This window comes from Crocuta crocuta, unplaced genomic scaffold (assembly GCF_008692635.1).
Source record: "Crocuta crocuta isolate KB4526 unplaced genomic scaffold, BGI_CrCroc_1.0 scaffold14, whole genome shotgun sequence".
In the NCBI taxonomy this organism is placed as follows: Eukaryota; Metazoa; Chordata; class Mammalia; order Carnivora; family Hyaenidae; genus Crocuta; species Crocuta crocuta.
In genome coordinates this window covers 1,835,861-1,846,516 of record NW_027530209.1, presented here as the reverse complement: position 1 = coordinate 1,846,516, position 10,656 = coordinate 1,835,861, and positions in this window count along the sequence as shown.

Genomic DNA, 10,656 nt, shown 5'->3' with positions numbered 1-10,656 from the left:
TCTCTCTGCACAAAGCCCAAAGCTGAACTAGCATTCGGTGAAATGATAACAATAGATCATCTTTAAGAAGTTTTCTGCTGCAAAACAGTCCCTTACTGCTGCCAAAGGATGTTTTTGTTTTGAAAATCATCTGAAATCCCTGAAAATTGGATGTTTCAAAGGGAAATTTTTGGTCCTAGTTACTCAAACTAAGGGTGGTGTCACACCCAGTGCACACAGAGACAGAAAAGGTGACCCAAAACCACACACACACACACACACACACACACACACACACAGAACTTAAAATACTAAAAAAAAATGTTAACAGAGGAAAAGAAATTGAAACTGAAGTTCAACAACTGACAAGAACCTCATCAAAGGATTGGGACCCTCGAGTGTTAAGGTAACCAATGAGTCAGGTTTTGGTACATCGTCATCCCTTCCCTCCTAACCTCACACCCGGCTCCCTTTTCTGTTCTTCTTCTATTCCCAGTCCTCCTCCTGCCCCCCATCTCACTCTATCCCCGTGTCCTGATCTGTTCTGCCCCCTACTGAAATGAATCGCCAAGGTTGTGCCCCTCCGCCTCGCTCTTCCTGGGCATTTAACACCCAGAATCTGTCCTTCCCTCCTTGCCACCGGCAAACCCACCTGTTGTGCATCCCATCAGTAAGGGCTCGTTCGGTTTTCTCGATGGAAACTTGTCTTCTCGAAAGGTTTGAATGAGAGATGATGGCTCTCTACGGTGCATCCACGGACATTGACATGAGCTCTCATCCAAACAATTGAATCTTTAAGGGTGAAATTTTACATTCCATAAGAGGCACCTTGGGGAGACCTTGGGGGGGGGCCAAAGGTGCTTTGTCAGTTTCCCTACATCACAAACCCTGGCTAACTGATAACTCCATCTGCCCCTGAGCTATGTAGTGAGTTGACCTTGCAGAAGTAGACAGAAGCCTACTTTGTTTTCGATTTTTGTAGTTTTCACCCCAAGAAAACCTGGATTATGCCATGCCGCAGGACCAGATGGGATGCACAGGTAGAGTTGGTCTCAATGTTCTACCTTGAACTCAGGCCCCAGACTCTGAGCCCTTATCTGAGGCCACACCACACCTGCAGCCAACCAGGTCTGGACTTCTTTTTTTTTTTTTGAANCTCTCTCAGTGGATTCTGCGTCTTTTTTCTCCCAATCTCTCAGGTTTTGTAAGGTTTCCAATGGCTTCAGATCTTTTCTGTGTGATGTATGGGCGCGAGTGCAAGTACGGAGCTCCTTACTTCTCCGCCATCTTGCCCTCTCTCTCCAGGTCTGGACTTCTTTAATGTTTGTTTCTGAAGGAGAGACAAACAGAGTATGAGCAGAGGAGGGGCACAGAGGGAGACACAGAATCTGAAGCAGGATCCAGGCTCTGAGGTGTCAGCACAGAGCCTGTTGCAGGGCTTGAACCTATGAACCATGGGATCATGACCTGAGCCAAAGTTGGATGCTTAAGTGCCTGAGCCACCCAGGCACCCCTGAACTTTTTGCTTGGCCTCCTCTTTGAGACCTGAAAACTTGGGGGGGGGTGGTATTCTGTTTTCCATCCCAAGGCCGGTTCAACCTCCCCTCTTTATATCATATCGAGGTGCTCCGGGTATTTATCCTTTCTGATTCAGGTCTGAACCTGAGACTTCATTCGTGTCAGCCTGGCTAGCTGGTGCCTCCCACTGGCGCTCCCAAGCCCCCCACCCCAAGCTCTGAAAGTAGATCTTAGCCCCAATCTCAGTTCTTCTCTCTCTGGTTTAATGTCAGGAGGAGCAAGGCCAGCCTTAGACATGAGTGCAGAAAATGGTTACCTGCACAGTGATTATGTGTGTGGTATCATCAGAGGGACCATTTGATTTAAAAAAAAAATGATAAGGAACCCACACCCTGGAGTTGGACCACTTGGGTTAGGTTTTCACATCTCTTACCTATGAATTGTTTGGCACCGGGAAACTTTCCTAACCTCTCCGAGCCTTCCTTTGTGGGAATAACCATAGCACTTATCTCCTGAGTTGGTCGTTAAAATTAAATGTGACATGCAAGGACTGTGCTTAGCATAGTCACCGCATGCAGTGAGTGGTCAGCGCATTAGCTAATGCTGTCATTATCCCTACAACCAAGTGTTACAGGACCCCTGCTTCCACTATTAGAGATTCAGTCCTTTATCAGCCTGTGATAAATTTCACAGTAGATTTTTGGTGACAGCCAGAGCACTTTATTCTTGAGAGGAGGGCAGTGAATACAAGGAAACCTGAGGGTGGCAATTAGTGGGGAAAGTTGAAGAAAAAGGTATAGATGGAGAAGGAAGCACAAAAGATGAACTTTGTAAATTCACAGCTGTGCCTTGGCTGACCCTCTGACCAGTCGGGATGTGTTTCTGTTATTAGGTGTCAAAGGGGAGCTTGTAGATTGCATAGGTTACTATCATGGTACTTCCGTATTGAATAATTCAACAAGTGCCATTCACAGGGAGATGTGCTAGGGGTGCTCTTAAGCAAAGTGTGAAGAGTGCCCTCTGCAGTTGTGTGACTCGATGGCCCTGAGTAGACAATGTTTGCCACATTCTTCAACAACCCACTCTCCTGCCTACTGTCCAAAACCCTGCTCCAAGGGACGAATGAGTGATCTAAGCCAATGGTTCTCACCAGGGGGTGATCTGAGACCCAGGGGACGTGTAGTTGTCACAACTTGGCAGGAGAGGGGGTTGCTACTGGCATCTCATGGGTAGAGGCCAGGGATGTCCCTAAACATGTGACCGTGCACAGGACAACCCCACGTGACAAGGAAGCAGCTGGGCCCAAATTCAGTAGGGCCAGGCTTGAGAAATCCTAATCTAAGTTAATCGTAGCAACTGTTTCTCCTCATCAGTGGTTAGTTCAAGGGCTCAAAACTTCTAATGGGGAAAACACTTGATCAGATTTCATGTGATGGTTGACGTGGTAAGGATCCATGACTCCAGAGATGAAGTGACCTTAAGATTTTTAATTAACCCCATTCTCATTCCTCCCTTTGGGAATTCATCGAAAAGTAAGTTCCATACTCACTTTACCTAGATCTTGAGGGAATAGGGGAGTTGATATTTAGCTTATATTTCCACATTTTATAAAGTGTACTTTATTTCTAGAAAAACATCTATAGTCAGCTTCCTATGAAAAACGCAACCCTTCGGGGCACCTGGGTGGCTCAGTCGGTTGAGCGTCCGACTTCAGCTCAGGTCATGATCTCACAGTTCATGGGTTCAAGCCCTGCATTGGCTCTGTGCTGACCGTTCAGAGCCTGGAGTCTGCTTCAAATTCTGAATCCCACCCCCACCCCCACCCTGTCCCTGTTCATGCTCTCTCTCTCTCTGTCTCAAAAATAAATAAAACATTAAAATAAATTTTAAAAAAAGAAAGCAACCCTTCTTCCCAAAATCTAAGTAGACATAATCTTGGGGTATGATTGGTTTTATTCTTTGTCTCCTGGCTTTCCTGAGACTTGCCTCTAGTCAAGAATGCAGCCCTCCCTTCTCCTAAGCACTCATCTAGGCCATAAACTTCTTGAAGGAAGATTCTCCATCTTCTCTACCTGTTTATTCCACGTACCTAAAACAGGTCCTAGCACATAATAAGCACTCAATAAAGATTCACTGAATGTTTGAATGAGTGGATATATACATGAATATAATCTGGAATTTTAGTCCCAATTTATTTTGCTGTTTTGCTCCTAAAAATTACAAGGCATCTTCTCCATTTCTATGCATCTACTGGTACCTGATATTAAAATGTGACTTCAAAGGATCAATTTCATATTTTTCGCCTATCTCCTCTTATTTTTATTTAACATGCTTGTCGGTGACTCTCTTGTCCATCATATTCTTCCCGAGGCTCACAAAATTCACAGAAGCCCTTGCCAGCCTTTCTTTCATCATCTTGGTGCTGAAGCCTTGTTCTCTTCCAACCCCCGGTATTGGGGCTGCTCCCACTGTCTCAGGAAGGGGAGCCTGTCCCCGAACTGCTCCAACCCCAGTGACTTCAGACATGTCTCCCTGTCCCCGGTGGCTGCACACTGACTTTCCACCCTTGGTGGCCCCCGGACTTGACCTCCCCACAAATCCTGGGCATCCAAACCCTCTCTGTCTGGTTTACATCTTGAAAGATGTCCTCCATTCTGTCTCAAAACCCTTCATCCTCTGATAAGAGGAGAGAAAGATGTTCTTCTCTGCACAGGCCTTTTTTTTTTCCTGTTTTGGATTCTCTTACAAACCTACAGAAGATAATAATTCCCTATGTTCTCTCTGCTTTCTTCCCTTTAACACCACCTTCTATTTCCTCAAGCAGACTGTGAATAGTATCATTTGGAACTAGATTTATTGCTTAGCCTAAAATTGAGAGCTCGTTTTAAAACTGCTTAATCAGATTGGATTAATAAATATGTATTTTATTTTAACTGGAGCATACCAAGTGCTAAGAAATTTGAGCCATGGAAAATGATGTGAGTAAATGTTGAATTTAAGGAAGGCTTAATAAAATGCATGATGTTACAATTAAGTAGAGCAAACAAGCCCCAGTGAAAGAAGTAATGACTTGATGTGCTGCGTACATCAGATGTGAACGGAATTGCTAAGTGCCTGGTGTCTTTGTAAAAACAGTGACTTGTTCCTTATTTCCCCTTATCTGAGGAGGGTGGATGGTTTTGCTCTGCTAAAAGCAGAGGACACATACAGTATAATAAAAAGTCTGACTCCATGTTTTTGTTTTCTGACAACTTCGAAGCTTCTTTTCCTTGTGTCTTCCCTCATCTGGTCATGCTCGTAAGAACCCCTGGTGCTCTTTCTTTGGCTGCCAGAACAAATGAACTTCACAAGTTCCTGCCTGTGTGCTCAGACCCTCACCATGGCCCCACCCTCTAACCACTATAAAAACCCCAAGCCAGTCTTTGCTTCCTCAAGCTTTGCTCTCCCCAGATAGCTTCATTATATAAATAATAAACCTGTCATACCCTGCGTGTGTGTGTGTGTGTGTGTGTGTGTGTGTGTGTGTGGCATCATCAGTCTTGCTTGACATCAAAACTAAATTTTATGTCAGGGCCACTCTGCTTCTGCAGAATACTAACAATAAATAGTACATTGGAATTAAAGAGTCATATTCTTAAGAAGCAGGACCCTTCCACGGCAGTAGGGCAAAGCCACTCTTGGTGGTAGAAATTGTCCCAAAGTGTTTTAGCAAAACTAGAGAAGATGTAACATATGCAATTCCCCCATGCTGTCTGCCATGCACTAGTACTATTAACCAGCTCTTGCTCTGGATGCTGATGGCCATCCCCTGAGTCTGGCCAGTTTGAATGGAGGAAACTAAAGAAGCAAACTATCTCTTCCTCACTGCTGCTACACAAAGTAGGAGAAATCGGGCCAGAAGTGCATAGCTGGGACACATATGATGCAGGAGTCATTTCGTCGAAGCAGAAACTCTTTTCACGTTGCCTATAGTCTGAGGTTATTTTTCCCAAAAATTCACAAAAAACTATCCATCTCTAAGTAGAAGTAGGACATCGCTTGCTTGTAACGTCTCATTCAATTGGCAGGTTTAATGAGATGAATACTGCAGATGCCCTGTGATCAAGCTTATCAGATTAAAATCCAATTTGCCAACCGAGGCAGAAGTGTTCATCAATTTGGTGAATATGTGGAATAGAAAAATGAGCTTGTCATCCTGAAATATTTTGTCATCCTGAAAAAAATAGGACACTGCATTTGATAAATAGGAAACCAAAGTTGTCAATATCGTGCCCTCAATTAAAGAAAAAAATAACTGTAAATTACATAATACATTTCATTTTCCTTCTGAAATACTTCAGGATCAATGCACTAGATAATGTGCTAAGAGGATGGGAGAAATGTTATCCCTTCCCTTCTGTCTTTATCACGTTTTATTATTCTTATTTCCTCTGTGTCTCAGAAGTCAGGAATGGAATGAATAGCTGTGAAAGATGGGACTTCAGGGAATTACTGCTGTGTGTGCTTTATAATTTCACAAGCCATTCTGTAGCTGGCATTCATTTCCTGCAGGTGACTAAATGGATGTCTTTACCATCTCTTTACAGATGAGAGCCCAGGAGATAGGTAGGCAAAAACTTTATCACTGATCCCCATCAGCCAGTGTTTACAGAGAATCATCTGTGGTCATGACAAAAGACAAGACAACAGGAAGCAGAGGTGGGTTAATCCAGAAAATGTTATGCTCTCCGCCAACTTTGCAACTTGCCTTAAAGGACAGAAAGGCTTAGAAGAACAGAGATAGCAGTGTTTGAGTAATTTTTTAAAATTTATACTAATAACCAATAGCTATTATGTCTTATTCACCCCAGGACTAATATTCCATTTAGCACACAATAGGCACACAATAAATGTAAAAGAAAATGAATGAGCCCATTAGAATCATTAGGTATTCTTGCTGGCCATGAGAGTTTATTTTATATTATCTGATATTAACATACACTGATGAATTAAATATTGAGATAGCTAACTCATTCTGATTTAAATATGAGTATGACCATCATGATCTAAATTATGTTAACAAACAATGCCCACTGAAAAACTATAAAGAACATTTGCATACAGTTCCCTGGATACCCAGCTAAGAATTTCTCTAGCCTACATTCTCTCTCTTTTTTTTAAATTCTTTAATGTTTTATTTATTTTTGAGAGAGAGATAGAGACAGCATGAGCAGGGGAGGGTCAGAGAGAGACAGGGACACAGAATCTGAAACAGGCTCCAGGCTGTGAGCTGGCAGTCAGCACAGAGCCCGACGCGGGGCTCGAAGCAACGAACTGTGAGATCATGACCTGAGCTCAAGTCAGACGCTTAACTGACTGAGCCACCCAGGCATTCTCAATCTTGGATGCACTTGGTCAGAGGGGTTCTTATCTTTAAGTTCACTAGATATTGCCAGTTTGCTCCCCAAATGAAGATACCAATTCAGACTTTCTCGAGCCGGATAAAAGGTTTTCATCAATTCACATCTTACTAGCGCTTGAGCTTATCATGCTTTTAAATTTTTTATGATTTGTTAGGTATAACTGGGTGTTTTGTGTGTTTGGGTTTGGGTTGTTTTTTTTTTTTTTTTTGCATTTTTCTTGATCTCTAGCGAGGTGGAATATCGTTTAATGTTTTATTGGTTATTCAGGTTTACTTTTCCACTCCTCTGTGAATTGCCTCATAACTTCCCCCATTTTTCAATTGAGTTCTTTAATCTTCTTCCTATTGATTTGTAAAAGTTCTTATGCATCCTGAATTCTAACCCGCTGTTGGTTATATGCACTGGAAATACATGCAGTGGGTTGTCTTTTCCACTTTCTTCAAATGTTTTTGATACGCTAATATAATTCAATCCACTGATTCTTTCATAATCACAGCAGCATTGTTTGTAATAATGGGAAAAATGGGTACAACTTAGTAACACCTCACCAGAGAAGTGGAAAAATGAGCAAATGAATTCAGGTATATTCAAACAATGAAATGCTATGAAACAGGAAAGGAATGGGAGGCACACACATGAGCATAGCTAGATCTCACAGATGAAATACTGAGTGAGAAACACAGGGGGTTGAAGATAATAAGCAATATAAATATATATACACTTTAAAAAATTTTAAAGATCGGGATGCCTGGGTGGCTCAGTCGGTTAAGCATCTGTCTCTTGATTTCAGCTCAGGACTTGATCTTGCAGTTCATGAGTTCAAGCCCCACATCGGGCTCTGTGTTGATGGCATGGAGCCTGCTTGTGATTCTCTCTCCCCCTTCTCACTCCTCCTACTCTTCTTTCTCTCAAAATAAATAAGCTCAAAACAATTTTTTAATGAAAAATTTTAAAGGATTGAACATAAAGCATAAAGAAATATATGAGAATGCAAACTCTGAAATCACATTTATCATATAATCCCTTGTATGTTTTCATATTTTTATCATTATGCATTTATTAAATGCATCAGCAGTTCTGGTGTCTATGTCTGTCTTTATCACACTGGATCAATCATCTCCAGACACTCTTTTAGGAATCTGTGGTAGAGGATAAATGCCAATTTATTGGATTCCTAAAAGAGTGTCTTCCAGGAAAACATGGCTCAGTTCATTGCCAATGCTCAGGGAAAGAAGATAATCAAATCTGTGTCACTTTTACAGACATAAAATCACGGATACTGCAAATAATCAGGTTAGAATCAAGCCCACAACATGTTTTTTGGTGTCAAATGTACAACTGAACATAGATTTAATTACTCAGCTCTCTAGTAAGACAAACAAGCCAAAAATTTAGATAGAGTATAAGGAGATTAAAAACTATTTACCTAAAGTTTGGTTAGAAAAAGATAAATAGAATTATAGGGGATTACTTTGGTGAGCTGGAACATCACACAGAGCTTTAATGACTCCCAGTGCCAGGGCACAAACACTTCTAGAAACATTACTGGTCTTGGCATTGTCAGTGAGCCAAATATCACTGCTACTGCTTATGGCTTCGACAGGATAGTTGTTGTCAAATGAAGTGTGTTGATCTTTGACATAGGAGGTAACATTTTTGATGTATTAATCCTCCCCTTTGAAGAATAAATTCTTCATTTCTAGTCTTCAGCTAGGAAGTAGGGACATCTGCTTGGGTGAGGAAATTTTCCTTAACCAAAGGTCAACCATTTCAATGTCAAATCAAGGGAAACATAAGAAGGACGTTAGTGAAAAGAAGGCTATCTGATACTTCTCTAATGCTTGTGGACATTTTAAACACATACTCTTTGGGCATCCTAGACAACATTTAGATTAATGTCATCTAGATCTGCTTTGCCTATATCCATTTTGATAACTAAATGCCAATATGCTGGACCATGTGGTGAAAATCCTTCAGGAAGTTGAATGAAGACAAGTCACAGGTCTGTGACCATTTTGGTCATTGGCTCTGCCCATATCCCCAAGACTCAGAGGCTCCTTCAGGACTCCCTCAGAAGTAAGAATTTAAAGTGGACCTTCAACACTGATGAAAGCTTATGGTAGATGTGCAGGCAACAATTGTAGTTGGAGAAAAATCTGACTATGTCTGGGGTTTGCTGCTTATTTTGGCTCTTGCTTTCCATAGTATTATAACTGCTAATCCCCTCGTTCTGCCAAGTGGACATAAACTGTCATTACTAACTTGAATGATCAGCCTGGTGTGCTCATTCAGGTCTATGAAGTTGAGTGTGCAGTATCCAAGACTAATAACATGCTAGGCAAATTGGAGCTCACAGATGCTTCTCAGAGTGTAGAAACATTTGATATAGGTGTCTCCAGCATCTTCAATATGTCTATTGTATGTAAGAATACATAAAAAGCGGCCAAGATTATGACAAAGGCCATTTAAGCAAGGAAGGTATTGAATAGATAGTCCAGGAAGTAAAAAAATACAAAGCTGAAGATGAGTGAAGAGACAAGTTGTTCTCCTAAGAACGTCTTCAAATCCTTGCATTCATCATGAAGACCAACATGGAAGTTGAAGAACAGTAAGGCAATGTCAGTAATGATAAACAGGAAATTCTTGAATTGCATAATGAAAACACTTGGTAAAATAGCTAGGCAAGAATCATACTGCTGAGAAGGAAGAATATGTGCATTAAAAAAGAGAGAGATGATCTGAAACTCCATCATTCTCAACCGTATCAGAATGTAGATAGCTTATTAGGAGGAACGTCTAGAAGCGTCTTTAGGGCAGAGCTCTTCATCTACAGCATGATTACAGATTCCAGTTTGCCCTGAACATTCTTGGTTTATGCTTAGTATCCTGAGCTTAATATTAACATTACTGCCTTCACTTTATTTTTTTTTATTTTATTTTTTTTATTTCTAGGAGAGCGAGCGAGCGAGAGAGAGAGTGTGAGCAGGGGAGGGTCAGAGAGAGGGACACAGAATCTGGAGCAGGCTCCAGGCTCTGAGCTGGCAGTCAGCACAGAGCCCGACGTGGGGCTCGAACCCACGAACCGCGAGATCATGTCCTAAGCGAAAGTCGGATGCTTAACCGACTAAGCCACCCAGGCGCCCCTACTGCCTTCACTTTAAAGGAGTCCCAATGTGGAGGATAACTTATACAGTCACTGTCCATCTTGACCTACCATTGCAGAGAGCAAAGAGCAAAGTCTACATAATAACAAAATTTGTAGGACTCAAATTTGTAATGAAAAATCTTACGAAATTTTTAAAATACCTTGATGGGCATCAGGATACTTAAATGTAGGGGCACAGAAAAAGTGAATACATTGCATTTCATGGTGCAGAAAACAAGTGGAAAATGTAGTTCATATACTGAAGAATAATACTATTTTTCAAATAGGTAACATATGAAATAGAAATATTGTATAACAAATGTTTTATAAGGAACCAAAGAACAACTAGAAGAAACAACTAAAAGCAGCTGTCCTTCGGGTAGAAGATTAGAAACACTGGCTGTTTTTCTTCTGTATACTTTCTGTAGTTCCCAGGACTGCTTTTCAGTAAACACATATTGCTTTCATAATCAGAAAAATACTTTCTTTACAAGTTCAGAGTGACTCAAAAAAAACCCACCAAAATGTAATTGCAGAATACACGACATACTTAAAGTGATTCCTAAAGGCTGACAATAAAAAGATGAGCAAAGGTGTCCTGGGAATGTGCAA